The sequence below is a fragment of the Etheostoma spectabile genome, chromosome 1 (assembly GCF_008692095.1).
Source record: "Etheostoma spectabile isolate EspeVRDwgs_2016 chromosome 1, UIUC_Espe_1.0, whole genome shotgun sequence".
Taxonomy (NCBI): Eukaryota; Metazoa; Chordata; class Actinopteri; order Perciformes; family Percidae; genus Etheostoma; species Etheostoma spectabile.
In genome coordinates, this window is record NC_045733.1 from 3,584,868 (window position 1) to 3,602,481 (window position 17,614).

The window sequence follows — 17,614 nt, forward strand, 5'->3', positions numbered from 1 at the left end:
ACTCAGTGTATGAATATTAATGTGGTGATGTCTTTACAGAGCCTTAATCCTTCCAGGACAAAGACAGCAGTCCATAATCCTAAATCTCCTACCACAACACAGCCCAGCAGATTGACAAAACACATCTAATTAGATTTTAAATAGTGCTAAAATGCCCTGAAACTGTATGCCAGCTATATTCTAAATGTGGTCCAAATCCTGTCAAACACAAAACAGCCCTATGAGCTCTTGCTTTTATTGATGTTCCAAGTATAGGGATCAGCTTGAGCGTTTGAGGGAAATTACCCTGGCTAAAGACATTGAAATCTTATTTAAATAATAAATTGAATCCCATGTCGGCTATGGATACTTGACCCAAGTAGAGCAGCATTTCTGACTTTACCTACTGCTTCCAACTTACAAAGCCCCCCCATCTCTCCCACTTCCCTTGGTCTGTATTTCCCTCCCTCTCTCTGGTTATATAACACTGCAGTTCTGCAAAGCTGCTGATGTGACACACACACACACACCACACACACACACACACACACACACACACACACACACACAACACACACACACACACACACACACACACACACACACACACACACACACACACACACCACCACGATCACCCTGTACTCTCTGTAATTGCTGTCCTTGCTTCTGTCATCACTATTGATTGAAACATTAATGGCTGTACTCAAATTGGATGTAATGTCACTGAATCTGAGCCACAGTATTTCCAAAGACCTCTACTGGTATGCTGCTTACATTCTACTTTAATGTTGGCATTTGTCATCATTTTTTATTCAGGCTGTGTGTGTTACTGGATGTCAGGCATGAGCTATAGAGAAGGGACAGATGAAGAGGGAGACAGAGAGGTGGCTTGGTTACACCATGTGACCCCGCCAGCTGTTACTGTATGCTGGTGGGAGAAACAGAGAGGGAGGTGAGGGGCAGGAACAGGGGATAATCAGAGAGGGAGGAGTCGTGAGCTAGCCTGCACAAAATGTGCCTGGTGACAATCCCTTCTGCAGAGAGAGAGAGAGAGAGAGAGAGAGAGAGAGAGAGAGAGAGAGAGAGAGAGAGAGAGAGAGAGAGAGAGAGAGAGAGAGAGAGAGAGAGAGAGCGAGCGAGCAGGGGATGGACACACATGCACAGGCAGGGATGTGAAGAGGGAGCTCTCACACACCTTTCCTGATTCAGCCAAACAGATGTATGAGTCACTTCTCCCGGCAATCTCACGCAGCGAGCTGGTTGCAAAACACAAGACAATTCCAAACCCAACAGCACCTGCCCATTCTGTCAACCAATCTGTCTGTCTGGACAGATTAACGGCTCTGTTACAAGTCTGACTGCGTGCTTACTGGCGTCTACTGCGTCTCAGAGACGGAGGGGGGACACAACGCCCAGAGATACGATCGGCGAATGTGAATGATGGGAAAACTAAAAAGCAACGACTGCAGTGAAAATGGACCAATGGATAAACTGCGGGACAAATAGATAACCAAAAGAAAAAAGCTTTGTTTCTGCATGTATAACTTAGGACCCCTCTACAGGGAGATGTTCATCATTATGGGATAGATGCACAGGTCTGCCCGTTGCCATGGATACCAGCATGCGAAAATTTACAGTGCGGAGATGGTTTTCTATCTACCTGAAGAACAAGGCGGCAAGGAATAAGAACAACACTGGCTTCTGTCAACTAGAGGTTAGTCAAGCTGTTTGGACACCCACCTAGGACCAGTCCACCAACTAGACAGATTAGTACATGTGTGTAAATATATGCATGTTGGAAGGGGGGCTTGCATTGCAGTTGCACCATGTATGTATTTGTGTGAATATCTAGGCCATAACAGCAGCTGTCTCTTATCAACAGTAGATGAGGATGTGTGTAAAGAGTCTTGGTGCACACGGCAATGGGTGTGGGAAGAATGTCTGTTATTTTGTTTGTTGTGGAGTGGTTCAGGAGTCATTGCAGCATTGTTACAGCTGTTCCTCTGCCTGTCTGTAGAGAATCCAGATAACAGAGGGGCAGAGATACACTGTGTTTTCACTTTGAGAGCAAGAGCGAGAGAGAGAGAGAGAGGAGACAAGCTACATGGAAATACAGTCAGCAAGACAAAAACGCTAACAGGCAAACAAGCAGCCAGCCAGGCAGGTTGATAGATAAATGGATTGAGACAGATTGATTTAGTGGACGGCCACAGCAGTGGAAGTCTATTTATAGCCCAAACAAACCAGTGGGGAAGAGAGAGAGGCTGTTTGCTGTTTGCAGCACATCTACCTGTTTGATTGAGATATAAATAGAAACCCTCTCCTCTGGTCTTTGTTGTTGTGACCAAGTGCTGATGAGTCATCTTGACAGGCTATCTACCTGTTAGTGTGATTGTTGGTTGTGCTGGAAAATGTCTCTTTGCTCCATGTGTGGATGATCTTTTTTCACCTCTCTCCGCTTTATGGGAATGTCACAGTTCAGGGTCATCTAGAGACAAGGTGCCTGTTTTTTTCTTGTTAATGGACATCAATACTGCTGCCCTGTTTAAAGAATAAAACAGCAATAAATCCCATAGGGCTAACTGCTGCTGCACTACTCTCTATAGCCCAAAACTTTCCAACATGTTACACTTCAACTCAGGCCCCTCATCAGTGACATCACAGCAGGCGATTGCTGTTGAAAAACTAATATAGTTTAGTTTTAGTTAGTTAGTTCATCATACATACGCTACGCGTTTTGGCTATGTTCCGGTTTTGTTCCATCTTCTAATGCGAGCGTCTCAGAAGTTGAGCGTCTTGCTAGTATCTACCTTCCACTCCAAGCACCCCCTAATTTAAAATCCCGCCCTTTCTGAAACTTCGTTTTCTTGGGGTTGTAGCAAACATTTTCGATACAGGGCAGGGGTGTGTTTTTGAAAGACAACTTCGTGTTCACTTTCCCGCCCGGTGTCAAAGGGGCTTCGGGTGAAAAGACCGGCGTGTATCTTATCAAGCAAGGCCCCTCTTAACCCTTTCGGCCCCTCGCTCGCGGCCATCATGCCCGCCCCGGAACGCAACCCATGGAAAAAAGCCTGTTAGAACTTTCATTTAAGGTGCAAGAGCTTAATATCTTTTAACCCCCAAAGTTCAAAGTTTCGTACTCCCCATAACGACCGGGCCAAGGGGTTTTTTACGGGCATTATTGGTACATCCTCCTCGGGCCAACATGCCGTGAAACCTATTTGGGCCCCGTTAACTCCAGGGGGTGAAAAAAACAGGTAACAAAAATTTCTCTCAAGCGTGTCCCCAACTTTCAAATGAAAACCCCTTTAAAAAAAAAATCCAGCCACATTTTTTTCCCCCCGCGAGTACTCCGTTTCAGTCAATGTGAAAAATGTTTTAAAAAACCAACTCGCACATAGTTCCCTAGTATATAAGCCCCCCATAAAAAGGTCGATTCACAATCAACACTTCAAAATAAAAAAATCGAAAAAACAAAAAATTTCACATTCAAAAAGGCTTTCTTCTTAATTAAAATTCTTCGAAATTAAAATTTTGGAAGTTCCCGTGGCAGCACAGTTACCCCATCTCAGTGTTAGATTAGCCATCTCTTATTAACACGGGGCCAAAAGCGGTTTTCTAATAAACTTCATGAAATGTATTATCAATTTGCATAAGGTTTACATAATTTGATACAATTCCACTCTAGAATTTGGGGACTCAAATCGAAGTTGCTCACGACTTTTGTTTAGGGGGGACCCAAATTTCGTTAAAATTGGAAAAAAAAAAATAAAAAACAATGTAAAATGTCAGAAACCTTTAAAAATGAATGCATTTAATTAAATTGGAGCCCAAAAAAGTATATTCTGGTGGACAGCCCAGGTTATTGGGTGCGGATCAGCACTGTTGCTATACTATCATGGAAGTGATAAACCCATTTCACTGTATTTTTTATATGCCATTTTTCAACCATTTCAAGCTGCACATCGGAATGTGTCTCGGTGCTTCCTTGCTGAAAAACCAAAATCTCACGAAAAGTGGGACCATCACACGTTATAAAAAAAATAAAGCTTATGTGTTTGTATTCACAACTTCCTGGCCTAAGCCTACCTTTCTTGATTTACTAACATCTGTTTGCATTTCATACTTGATTGAAAGTGGGTGTAAAGCTCTTAACTTGTAAATGACAACTTAACAGCATTGCAGTACATTGTCACACTGACCAATCTAAGTCGTGCTTCAGGTTGGCAGTTGATCATTTGGTTCACTGAGCAGACAATCGGCTGAAAAAGGCAGCTTACACTACGCATCACTGCCAGTGATCTCAGCCCATACCTTTCCAGCAATTACATAACAGCTCATAAATAATCATTTGTCCTTGGGTGTATTCATAAAAGTGATGTACTTTATTTTGGGGGTTTCTTTTATCGATATGGATGTTACATGAACAATATTTCAACTCTTACTGTTCATGTTTCAGATGTTACTCTTTCTCCTTGGTTTTTCTTAGCTGTTTTTTTTTCTGTCTTTGCCTTTGGAAATATGTAAATAACAAACTAATAGTGATGTCTGTCTCTCTTCCCTTAGGATGACAGTATACTTAAGGAGATAGACATCAGCCACCATGTTAAAGAGGGTTGTGAGAAAGCAGACCCCTCTCAGTTCCAGCTGCTTAAAGTGCTGGGACAGGGCTCCTATGGAAAGGTACGGGATGCAAACTTTAACCGAATCACTAAGACCAATATCTCAAACAACAACTAATGTAAAAGGAACTATGAGAGAAAGCAGGTTTTCTCAAACCCTTGGAACAGACTCGTCTTAGAGAAAAACAGGGTATGAGTGCAAGCCAAAAGATTACATTCTAGAATATCTGGACTTTTTTGGGTACAGACAAGTTCTTCCCCAACAAACTGGGAACACAGTTTCTCTATTGGCACTGTTTTGTGCATTGAGATAACTTTAGACTATTGTCAGCTGAAACACGAGCATTCAATCTGCAGCCACAAAATCAAAAGTGCCCTACACCTACTGTCTAAAATATTAATGTATGCGGTTGCCCAAACTGTGGAGAAAAAACTAGCCTCTGCGTAGAAGTACGCAGGAATATATGAAAGTGGTGTTAGTCTTGATAATATCGTTTTTTTGTCTATTCTGTATTGACTGAAACAGACTGTGCTAGTGTGCTTTCACCATTTGATCATGATAAGCCATGCATGTTCAGATATTTCTAAATTCTAGTATTACAACTTGTGCCAAAGTTCACTAAATGTATTAAAATTAGTAAAGGCCAACTGAATTGTCACATAATACTCTGATCTCGAGGTCTGCAGGGAGTAGACGTTGATGGGTGGAGGCAGTAGGCTATGTTACGATACAGTCATAGCGTGGCCTGGATAGCATTTTAGCTAACTAGCTTATACACGCGCTTAATTTGCAACCGTGTGTAAACGCGCTTAATTTGCAACCATGTGTAAATCATAGTTTTTGTCTCTATCACAGTGAAACAGTGTTAATGTGAATCTTTTATGAAATGTTATGGTACCTAACTTACCCCTGCTCTGTTCGGTCACCTACAAATTGCGTGTGGGTTGGTGTAACGTTAGCATCGGAAGCAAAATGCAGGGGCGTGGCATTAAACAGGTGTGTTGGACATTTTGCTAAACATTAATGAAACAGTTAGTAACCTGAATGACGTCAATAATAATATACTTCGTACTTGTTTTTTATTTTGTAGATGCTGCTGCATGGGGTCTTTTGAATACTAGTGTGTACAATTGTCTCATAAAAAATGATGATGATGATGATGATGATTGCAGGTGTTTCTGGTGAGAAAGATTAGAGGAGTAGACAGAGGACAGCTGTATGCCATGAAGGTCCTGAAGAAAGCCACACTGAAAGGTAAAGAATTAAAAGGAAACATAATGGTATCATTCTGAGAAATAATTCTTGAAATTAAGAGAAAAGAACTAACTTTATCTTAAATAAATCATTTTTTATAGAAAATATGGCAAAACAAAAGTAGGAAGAAGATGTTGTTCTTGTCATCATGTTAATGCTTTTCATTTTTAAGTAGTAGTCTACTTGTAAATACTGTTGTTTAACCTACATGTGTGTCTGTAGTATCACAGAATGGAATGAATTACTGAATTTTGACTGAGACACATTACGCTGCAATAACAAATTTGTTCTGTATTGATGCTGAGTGGTAAATTGTTAAGATTAATAATGTTTGTGCCTAGGAATGAAGCGATATAAGAGATAGTGTTAGTTTGTAGTGTGCCCTACATTCAGGAGGATTGTACAAACGATTTGTACAAGTACAAACGAGGTTTGTACTTTTGATGCAGATAAACTGAATGGGAATATTGAGCACAGGATATGCTGTAATAGCAGGTTTAGATGTCAGGTGCTGATTAAGTGTCTTTGTACACGCTTTAATCCTCTTAACCTGCACCTCTGAAATTTGAATGGTAACTGAATGGTCTCATCCTCTCAAGGAAAAAAATGTTGCAACAGACTATAGACCAGCTGTGCTTGAACCATGGGATGGCTTAATTCATGTATGTTTTATTGCTTAGATGCTGTTTCATCCTACATAAAAACATGTTAATGGTATTAGAGGCTTGACGTAATTTATGTGCACACAGATAGAAATAAATGAATATTATGTTATTAAACAAATTCTTCTTGCCCCACTATCTCCTTCTTAGTTCGGGATCGCGTGCGATCTAAAATGGAAAGAGACATATTGGCAGAAGTGAACCATCCATTTATAGTTAAACTGCACTATGGTAAGTCTGATGGTCCTCATTTACGTGTTGGTTTGTCTCTCTTAAATCCCAGTGTGTTCCCATAGATAACAAGATCCTTTTTTTGACAAGAGAAAAGCACAAAAATGTTATTTCATTTCATATACACCTTTTGTATGTATATGCACCCTCAAAATAACAGAATACAGCCCTAATACAGCTATATAGTCTATAACTAACAAACTTGTGTGTGTTTGTGTGTGTGTGTGTGTGTGTGTGTGTGTGTGTGTTGTGTGTGTGTGTGTGTGTGTGTGTGTGTGTGTGTGTGTGCGTGTGTGTGTGTGTGTAGCCTTCCAGACAGAAGGAAAGCTCTATCTGATCCTAGACTTCCTCCGAGGGGGAGACCTTTTCACTCGTCTATCAAAGGAGGTAGGTTTGTCCTGAAACATTCCCTGGCTCTTTTCTCATTAACACTAAACAAATTACAAGCCTTTACTTTTCAAGGTCTAATATGGGCTGTATACCCATAGTGAATATACCTGCCAGCATTCTCTTTGTGAATGCTGTGTTGATGTGACCCTGGCCTCTGTTACTGTCATGCTGATGAATCACCTGCATCCACATGTCTTTATTTGTTCTAGGTAATGTTTACAGAAGAGGATGTGAAGTTTTACCTTGCAGAGTTGGCCCTGGCCTTGGACCATCTACACAGTCTGGGGATCATCTACAGGGACCTCAAACCTGAAAAGTACTATCTCATAAAGGCACCCTTTTTGTATCCATTTGTCATTTACAAAATTATTTTTAAAGCAGCTTTTAATGTTCATTTTTTTCCAACAGTATTCTTCTGGATGAAGAAGGACACATTAAAATAACTGGTCAGTGCATCCAACTGCAACTGTCCTTTTTTCTGTCTTTTATCTTTCTGCTTACATTGTTTCCCCCTCCTCTTTTTTTCTGTGTTTTAGACTTTGGATTGAGTAAGGAGGCCATCGACCATGATAAAAGAGCATATTCTTTCTGTGGAACAATAGAGTACATGGCTCCAGAGGTCGTGAACAGGAGAGGGCATACACAAAGTGCTGACTGGTGGTCCTTTGGGGTGCTTATGGTAAGAAGAGTTTCATCTTAAAAGAAGATTTTACTTTGACAGTCTATTTTCAATAATAATGTGCACTTGCGATCGAAATACACAGACGCTTTTTCTACTGACTTGCAAGTTTTGTCTCCTCGTGCTGTCAAAAACAGCAGGCATGAATTTACTATGATCTATGAATTAACTAGGATATCATATGAGCCAAAGGCTCAGGTCTTACATAATGTGACAGTTTACTGGTTTCTGAATTTGGCTTTCTTCTAGCAGTAAAGCTGCTTAATTATTGTATCTGGCAGATTAGGGCCCATCACTTTCTATAGTCGTGCATCTGTTGTATTTTGCTTGTTTTGTTTGCCTAGTGGTTACTAATACTGAAAAGGAGGTTGACTGACAAAACAAATACAGTAGCTGAACATTTCAAAATACTCCCTCTATACAGCATGCCGTTTTTCAAATTTAGGAGTTAGACTGGATACATAGAATGTATTGCAGACATTCGTAATTCAGATCTTCTTAGTCAAAAAGAACATTTAAAATATCCACAAAGTCTTTCTTCCTATCCAGAATGAATACTCGAGACATCTGCAATATAGTTTTACAATATTATTTTACTAAAATGGAAAACCATGCCTTTTGACTAGTAGAAATGTAATTACGGATATCCACAATTGGCATTATGACCAGTAAAAATGCAATTTCACATATCTACAATTAGAATTATGACTAGAAACAATGCAATTGTAGATATCCACAAAGGTATTGTGGATATATCATTTTGGTTACCTAAAATTAAAATCACAACTAGTAACAATACATTTAGCATGATAGTTGGGAACCATCCACTGCTACATTACTTTACATTGGTCAGCTGCCAGGTGCTTTGACAATTATAATCATTTCTTTTTCAGTTTGAGATGTTGACAGGATCATTACCATTTCAAGGAAAAGATCGGAAGGAAACAATGGCGCTTATACTAAAGTAAGACCAATTCAAACTGTTATTTATTGTTTTTACTTAAGTATTTTTTCATGTGTTACTGATGTTTTGTTTTTTATTTTTTTCATGTGTTACTGGTGTTTCATCAGTTTCTTGTTGTTTCTGTGTACTAGTTCTAATAGGGTTTTTGTCATAAACACCATGTACAGGATGTAACTGCATTTTGGTCATACTAAAAAGGATATTTTACTGTTTGAAAGATGAATATATCTTTAAATTGGGTCACTTATTTAGTAGAAATGTGAAATGTTTTTTAGAAATTGGTGCCTTGTAGGCTGAGAAAATACAGAAAATGTGTGTTGGGCTCACGTGGATGAAAGACACCAAATCCCAAAATGAACTTACTTCGCTGATGCACGAGTCCACTCCCAAGCCACGCCTATTGTTTACAGACCTAGACACTCAAGTGTGTTTTATTGTCATATTGTCTTCTATTATCAATCTCAGAACATCCCACTGTACTTGAATACATTTAATAATAAAGGTAAACTAGTCCATTACTAAAAAAAAAATCACAGCACTACCAAACATCTGCATATGCATGAACTTGTTTCTTTTCTGAACAGGGCTAAGCTAGGAATGCCACAGTTCCTCAGTCCTGAAGTGCAGAGTTTATTAAGAGCACTCTTCAAGAGGAACCCTGCTAATCGTCTAGGTACTGTATACATAAAAAAGTGGAAACTGACAGGCAAATATGTTTACATATTAATGGTAGTACATCTACATTTTTGTGCTTTGGATTTTTAACGATTAAGGTCAATTCTTACCTGGAGGGATGCAAAATGTGAGGGGCAATAAGGCTGCAAATGAAAGCAGCAACCTAAAATGAAAGCAAGCATTTTGAACACTTTTTAAAATAGTTGAAATAACATCTTTACACATACAAACCTGGGGTGCTAATGCTAAACCTCATCTTGATAAATAATATTCTACAAATCAGGTCTATTCATATCAAGCAGGAATGTCACTTTATCTATAGCAAAATTCAAGCTACAGCATGATACGCTTTCTATAGTATGCTAACAATGTTAAGCAATACTATTTATGTCGCAAATGTCCAAGCAGCAAAACCAACATGGAGGTCCATTGAAAATGTGTTTAGTTTTTAGTTTAAAGGTGTTTTTGCCATGTTGTCTGTATGTCAAACTGATGTGAACAATGATATTATACTTTTAAATTGAATCTGTGTGACTGATAGGTGCAGGACCCGATGGAGTGGAGGAAATAAAAAGGCATCGCTTCTTTGCATCGATAGACTGGAATGTAAGTTCAATTTATGAACACATTCTGCTGTATGCATGATTTTAAGCTGTCTCATTGCTATTATTTTTAAAAGGAAGGACACTGTTTGTAAGCATACTGTTAACTTGAATGTTATTATATACACTTGTTTAGACATTGACATTATGCTGTGTAGTGAAAAAGGTTATCACAGACTCAGCCAGAAGTGAAACAAAGTTGGATTTTTAACGCTGCTAGGGACAGTGAGGACAGATCTAGGCCTGTTTTGCATGCAAGTATGTTCTTGTTTCCCTTTTCATGTGGCAATTGTACTGGTTTCCTGGCAGTTGAACTGTTCATATTAGTGGCCTTGTTTAAGGAATTTATTCTGAGAATAACACATGTGAATCACATTGTGGTGACAATAGTTTTCCTATCCTGTCATCGAAACTATGCAGCTGTTCATCTACTTCCTCAGGAGTTGCCCACAATCATCAATCATTAAATATCCTTAAAATGAGATTTTGCTCTGTGGCAAAATCCCTAACTTCCCTTTCTTCCTTAACTAATCCATTATCTGTCACAATCTATTTTTTTCCCATGAAAATTCTCTAATATAGGATATAAAACCTCCACATCAGACTCTCCAACTACAACAAACAAGCAAACAAACCATACAACAAAACCTATAATATAACCTTGACATCCACTCCTTGGACGTGCGCTGCTTAAAAGGGATCATTCATTCCCCAGTATGCATTCTTGCTCAAGGCTTCTACTTACAGTATCTGGGTTATATGTGAGTAACTTTGAGGTTGCAGAAGCCCTCTGCTGTATACCCTACCAAGAGCATTTAAAAGCAACTCAACAAGCTTACATTGGTGAAAAGCAAAGCACTTGTGTAAATATTGCTATCAAGAAGTACATCATACATATGTATTGTTCCTGAAGATTAGAGCCTTGCTCATGGTGACACTTTTGCACCCATGTCATTTTTATCAGAGCTGTTCAGAAGGCTTTTGACTCTTGTGTATCCGCTGTTGTGAGTAGTGATGCTCCCTTTTCTAACAAAATCCACTGTTATCTGCTTTTCATGGCCACTAATCTCTGCCCTCACCACCAGCCCTCACTGTACTCCTCGCTACATTACTACTTACTAGCCCCTGCCAAACACCACATTTTCTCATTTACAGATGGTGTTGCTGGCTTGATATGACAAGCTACCAGTAAGAGGCTTAAGTTCTCCTGTATACTATGCTAATTAAATCCCTGTGCTGTATCAGGCAGAATGCGTCCCTCTGTTGAACATTAGAATCTTGCTTGATTTTTTCTCTTTCACTTTGTTTATGTCTCGATCTTTAAGAAGTTTGACAAAACCGACAAAATCTGCATCCACACCTTTTTACAAAGAATGTCAATTGCAAATCAAACCGCAAGTAAGAGTTATATATAGCCAGTCTCACCAATATGTACTGTATGTGTGCATATATATATATATATATATATATATATATATATATATATATATGTACTGTATATAAAATTCTGGTGGCCTTTGTTAGTTATTATTTATTGTGATTACTACTCAGAGACCTTGCCAGACTGTTCACAGCAGGCAACAACTGACACTGCAATGGCGACACCTGCAGGCAACACACAGTAATGCACTTAAGTAAATAAACAGGATGTGCACACTCTGTGTACTCTTTTATTTTTTCATACAAGAGTTTTACCTGGCATGAAATCATGTTATTTATTATATAGGTGTCCTTTATCACTGTCTATACTTAGGACTTTTCACTTTTCATTTATTTTGCTTTTTTGTCTTCCCCATTCAATTTCAAGATCAGTGTTGCATTTATAATAAATAAACGTTTATATGTTTACATGGACATTTAGTTTAGCTGCTGTGGAACCCAACCAATATTACATGCTGGATCCAGTCACTATTAAACCATGGAATGTTATGGAATGAATGAAAGCAAAGTTTTGTTTACATTACAGTTTTCGCTAACTATAAGCATCAGATCACGTTTCATTTTGTGGGTAAACCAGCCGTTGCTGACAAGTGCTGATATTGTTGTTGTTTTCTGCAGAAGTTGTACAGGAGGGAAATGAGGCCTCCATTCAAACCGACAGTTGGAAGACCCGAAGACACTTTCCATTTTGACCCTGAGTTCACCTCCAGAACACCCACTGGTAATTGAAACACACAAACACCTACACATACATGCATTACTATCTCTATATAAACACACAGGCTTAAAAATAAGAAAGAAGAAGATAAAAACATGAGAAAGAAGAAGAAGAAATAGAAGTATAATTGTACGTTTTGTTAAGCATTGTGAGCATGTTTGTATTTATGTGTCTTTGCCTATTCAGATTCTCCCGGAATCCCTCCTAGCGCAAACACACACCAGCTGTTTCGTGGCTTCAGCTTTGTTGCAACAAATCAAAGTCAGGAGCCTAGTGTTGCAACAGTAGCGCCTTCTCGTCAGGAGGTGAACAGCATCAACCCCATAGCAAAGGTACATGTCTTTAAGAAAGTAGCCCATGACCTATCTTCACATCTAATGAATTGATACTCTAGCACATTGATTGGACAACAAATTAACCATGTTAATAAACCACTGACTTGATCACAGCTTTATGAGTTAACTGACAGATAAACAGACAATAAGATTAAGTGATTGGCTATTTAATTATGCTGACCTTTCTAAACATAACCCTCATAAATCACTCTCAACTACTACAGCAACTGACTCCTGAAGCAAAGAAATTATTCTCTCACGTAATATATGACTCTACTGACACATTTGACTATAACAAATACATGAAATATAATAGAAGAGTGTGTGTGTGTGTGTGTGTGTGGTGTTGTGTGTGTGTGTGTGTGTGTGTGTGTGTGTTTGTGTGTGTTCCCTGCAGCATCTCCAAGGGGATGTGGCCTTTGATGATGTTTATGAGCTGAAGGAGGAAATTGAACAGACGTCGACTTCTGTCTGCAGAAGATGTCTGCACAGAGTTACTGCTGTGGAGTATTCAGTGAAGGTAGTTGACACTAAACTTTTACTTGAACTTAGTTAGATATGCAACAACATTATGATATTATATTTAAAGTATTGTTGAACATACATAAAAAAAGCATTTACAGTTTTTGTCCTTGTATGTGTAAGGTGAGATATGACGCATTGCGGGAAGAACAGGGATTATTAAATTAAAAACAACCCATACAACATGCTTTGTGCGTCATGGTCATCCTGGTTATTTAGAGGTTAGAAGTTGCATTTGTGTGTCTTCACATACATATTCTGTGTTTCCTTTTTTGTTTCAGATCATTGACAAAGCGAGGAAAGATCCATCAGAGGAGATTGAGATTCTGTTAAGATACGGACATCATCCAAATATAATTACTCTAAAGGATGTAAGTGCAACAAACACGCAGCCCTGACTCATGCTGCCATTATTTTTTATTTATTTTTTCAAAAGCCATGGTAGAAGAGCCTCTTCAGCATCTTCATACCGGTTTTTAATACAGTAAGCCGTGTGTCATATTCCTGTGTGTGCTTTTACAAATAGGTGTATGACGACGGCCAGCATGTGTCCCTGGTTCAGGATTTACTGAGAGGAGACGAGCTGCTGGACAGAGCTCTGACGGTGCCAATTTTTACAGAGAGAGATGCATCCGACATCATCTGCACACTGACCAAGACTGTGGAATATTTACACTCACAGGGGGTAAAAATGTTTGTTGAAACCGTTAACACAAGACTCCTTGGCATCAGTATACATGTTTACACTGGCAAAATACTTTATGTCTGTTTGGTTTTGAAGATTCAATTGCCGTTTGTACAACCATGGCTGTGTTTGTCTTTTCCTTTGTCAGGTCGTTCATCGAGACCTGAAGCCTAGTAACATTCGTTATTGTGATGACAGTGGACTCCCAGAATGCATAAGGATATGTGATTTTGGTTTTGCCAAACAGCTCAGGGCTGAGAATGGCTTATTGATGACCCCCTGTTACACAGCTACATTCATGGCTCCTGAGGTACAGTATATCAGTAATCCTAACAATACAATAACAAGTCGTAATATCCACCAAACATTTACAAAAATTATGAAATTGCTATAAAAAACACCAAAATATAATTGAAAAATAATGTTCCACCAGGCAAACTATTGAAATGATTACTTGGTTGTGTGTTGTGTGTGTGTGTGTTGGCTGTGTGTGTGTGTGTGTGTGTGTGTGGTGTGTGAGTGTGTGTGTGTGTTGTGTGTGTGTGTGTAGTGTGTGTGAGTGTGTGTGTAGGTTTGAAGAAGCAGGGTTATGATGCAGCCTTGACATCTGGAGCCTGGGGATCCTGCTCTACACCATGATAGCTGGGTAAGTTTAAAGTTATTATTGTTATATACTGTATGTAATATTGCCATTTTCCGCTAACTCTCCCTCTTGCTACTGTAAACAGGATGTGCTCTAAATAAACTCCTCTGGTGAATTAACCGCGAAGACAGTAACAGATGAGGTATTTTACCCATGTAAAATCAAAGGTTGTTGCTTTTTATCTTCTCTGTACTGGGTTTTTAGTGACCCTAGATTTTATAATGTCAGAGGTCCTAACTCGTTCACACCAATTGTAGATTTTAGAGGCTCCCTTCAGTATGACTTATTATCTGTTTTTGTAATTCAGCCAACTTTTGAATTGCTTGATTTTTTTCTTCTTCTTATTGGCCCAGTTTCAGTCCGTTTGCCAGAAGTACTGAAGAAACAGCAGATGAAATTCTGGCTCAAATTGGGAGCGGGAAAGTCATTATAACAGGAGGGAACTGGGACTTGGTATCAGACGTTGCCAAGGTTTTTTATTTTTAACTTTTCTTTAGTTAGATACACATCAAATTGGCTGCGTAGATTGCATGGCAGTGGTAGAGTCTAAATATACCAACATCATCTATTCATCTCTTGACAGGACATTGTGACCAAGATGCTCCATGTGGACCCTCACCAGCGCCTGACTGCACCCCAGGTACTATTAGTCGGTTAAATGATAGAATGTTAAATTGACAGAATGATAGTCTTTACTGTAGTATTTACCACTTACAATCTGTTGACAGGAAACATTTACAGAGTTACATATTTTACAGATTACAGTATTCATGTTAGCTTTCTGTATTTTTTTGTATATTATCATTGAAAATGCATCAGGAAATAAGTTTCCCTGTGTCGCTATCAGGTTCTTCGTCACCCCTGGATTGTAGACAGAGACCAGCTCTCTGACAAAGCTCTCACCAGACAAGATGCTCTTACTGTCAAGGTCAGACCTGTGTGCATGTGTGTTTACAGTAAATATCATCAGAACATACATTTTTTGTTTGTCATTGTTCATCCTAATTGTAAGAAAATTATACTTAAGGTGATAAATACACCGTTTATAAAACAATTGCTATTTAGGCTGGCAAAATCAAAATATATTTGTCAAATGCTGTTCACTTTGCTGTTAGTGTGTAACATATGTGAGTGTGTTTTGTGAGTCAGTATTTCTATTGCCTTGAACGACTAAGCTCTTAAAGAAACTGTAAGGAGTAGGACGTATTTAGGTTCAAAACGGAGATAATGCCAGCATAAGCAAAATGTACAATGGGGAAAAAAAATGTAATGTATTTTGTCCATCAGGTGGCACTGTCTGCCACATATTTAGTTGTTGGACAGATTAGACCAATACTAACATGATATAATGGAGTCTTCTTTTATTCCACCAGGGGGCACTGTCTGCCACCTACGCTGCTCTGAAGCGCTGTGCTCCTGCTCCAGTCTTGGAGCCTGTTCAGTCCTCCAGCCTGGCTCAGCGGCGAGGAATGAAGAAACAGGGGAGTCCCAAAGTTAATTCAGACCCTAAAGAAAAGGACTAGCCTCAACACCCTGAATGCAACTCAAAAGGAATTGAACCCACAGAATTAAAGAAGTCGTAGAACTCTTTTGAAAAGCATAAATCTTGTTATAAAGTGTTAGTAGGCCTACAAACCGAATGTAGCAGGTATAACAAAATATCCTATTGCAAAAGGATTACGTCTATTTAACTGTAACAATAAAGTAGTCCTCTAGCACTTATCATGCATCAGGACTAGTTTCAGTTCACTCAATTTAAAGTGTAAATTGTAATCCTTTTTATTTTTTAAGCTAATTGAACTGATCTGCAGCTTCTTTTGGGTCATACATGTCAGGATACAATTAGTGCTGTAGTGCAATAATATACACAGGGAAATTGTCCGCTTCTACAGAAATTCCAGCAGCTGAACATGGGACGAAATAGTCTGCTCACCAAAATCGGAAAAAGCTCCATGCAGTGCCACAAACAACATGCCAAGTTCTTTAGTTTCTATATTTAGCACATACATGTATTTCACCAGGAGTTCATGCTATACATTAATACAGTCTTCCACAATCATAGCTCTAATAATTAGAGTAATGTGAATTTGAATGAGGTACTCTCACTCTGATTAGAACATTTTTTCTTCAATCAATCCTCTGAATTCTACAGAGTTATGCATGTTAAAATGTCAATGTCCTACCAAAGGGAATCATTAGCAATGCCATTGAAGTCTTATTGTTCCTACTTTGCTTAACAAATTTTACTGTATGCATTGTTGTCTTCCATAAATACAGCCTTTGAGAAATCTATCGGGAAATGTCTTGTTAAATGTATCACTACTGCACTTCCCAAATCAGATAGAACATTGAGCTATGAAGGTATTTATGTTGAATGTTGTGTGTTGTGTGTTTTTTTATAACATATTCTAAATGTTATTTGGCTCATTGTGATAGATCATCTTTCAATGTGTGCTAGAGAGTGTCAAGTAGCTGCCAGTAGACTACTGTTAGCTGTTAGTGTCTGAAAGCCAAAGTGTTTGAGAACCACTGTGTCAGAGGATTCTATATACTGTCTATTGCTGCTGCCCGGATTGCATCTAATAAGTTGTACATTCCAAATACGAGGTAAGACTGAACAGGGTGGTTTTCAAATGTGAGTAGCACGCTTTGTAAAATTTACCAGTAGGAATGTAGATTATGATGCTGCACAAGTAATACACATACTTACTGGTCAGAGGTAAAACTGAACATATTGTGACGGGAAACCAATAAGCACTGTAGCAGAGATCCCGTTATTTATTAAATGTTTGCTGATACACCGACTGTATGTGTTGGCGCATTGCACAACTGTGAGAGGTGGAGCTGGGACTGATGCAAATATGAATATGAGATAAGGTTGTAAATATTGTGTTGTACACCCACAAATTTGAGGTAAAGCTGTAAATATTGTTTACTAATTCAGATTGTACATATAGTGTCATACATCTATTGGCAAGCAGTTAGCCTGTATATATTGTGTTTGCAGATATATAGAAATTGTACATATTATATTGTGATTTTGTGCATTCATTGCTCAGAATGTACATACTGTCTATATACCTGGCCAATCACTGAAATTATTGGCTAGGATGCAAAAATTTTACAAATAAAGGAAAACAACCCAAACAGTACTGAAATGAATGAAGAAGATTTTTTAAAATTAGATTAATGTACCTGCATGTGTAAAT

The 17,614-nt window shown here is 38.7% G+C and overlaps 1 pseudogene; it reads left to right on the forward strand.

Moving 5' to 3' along the window:
* The first annotated feature begins 1,106 nt into the window (after positions 1-1,106).
* Positions 1,107-17,554, forward strand: LOC116688380 (ribosomal protein S6 kinase alpha-2-like; annotated as a pseudogene).
* Positions 17,555-17,614: the final 60 nt, after the last annotated feature.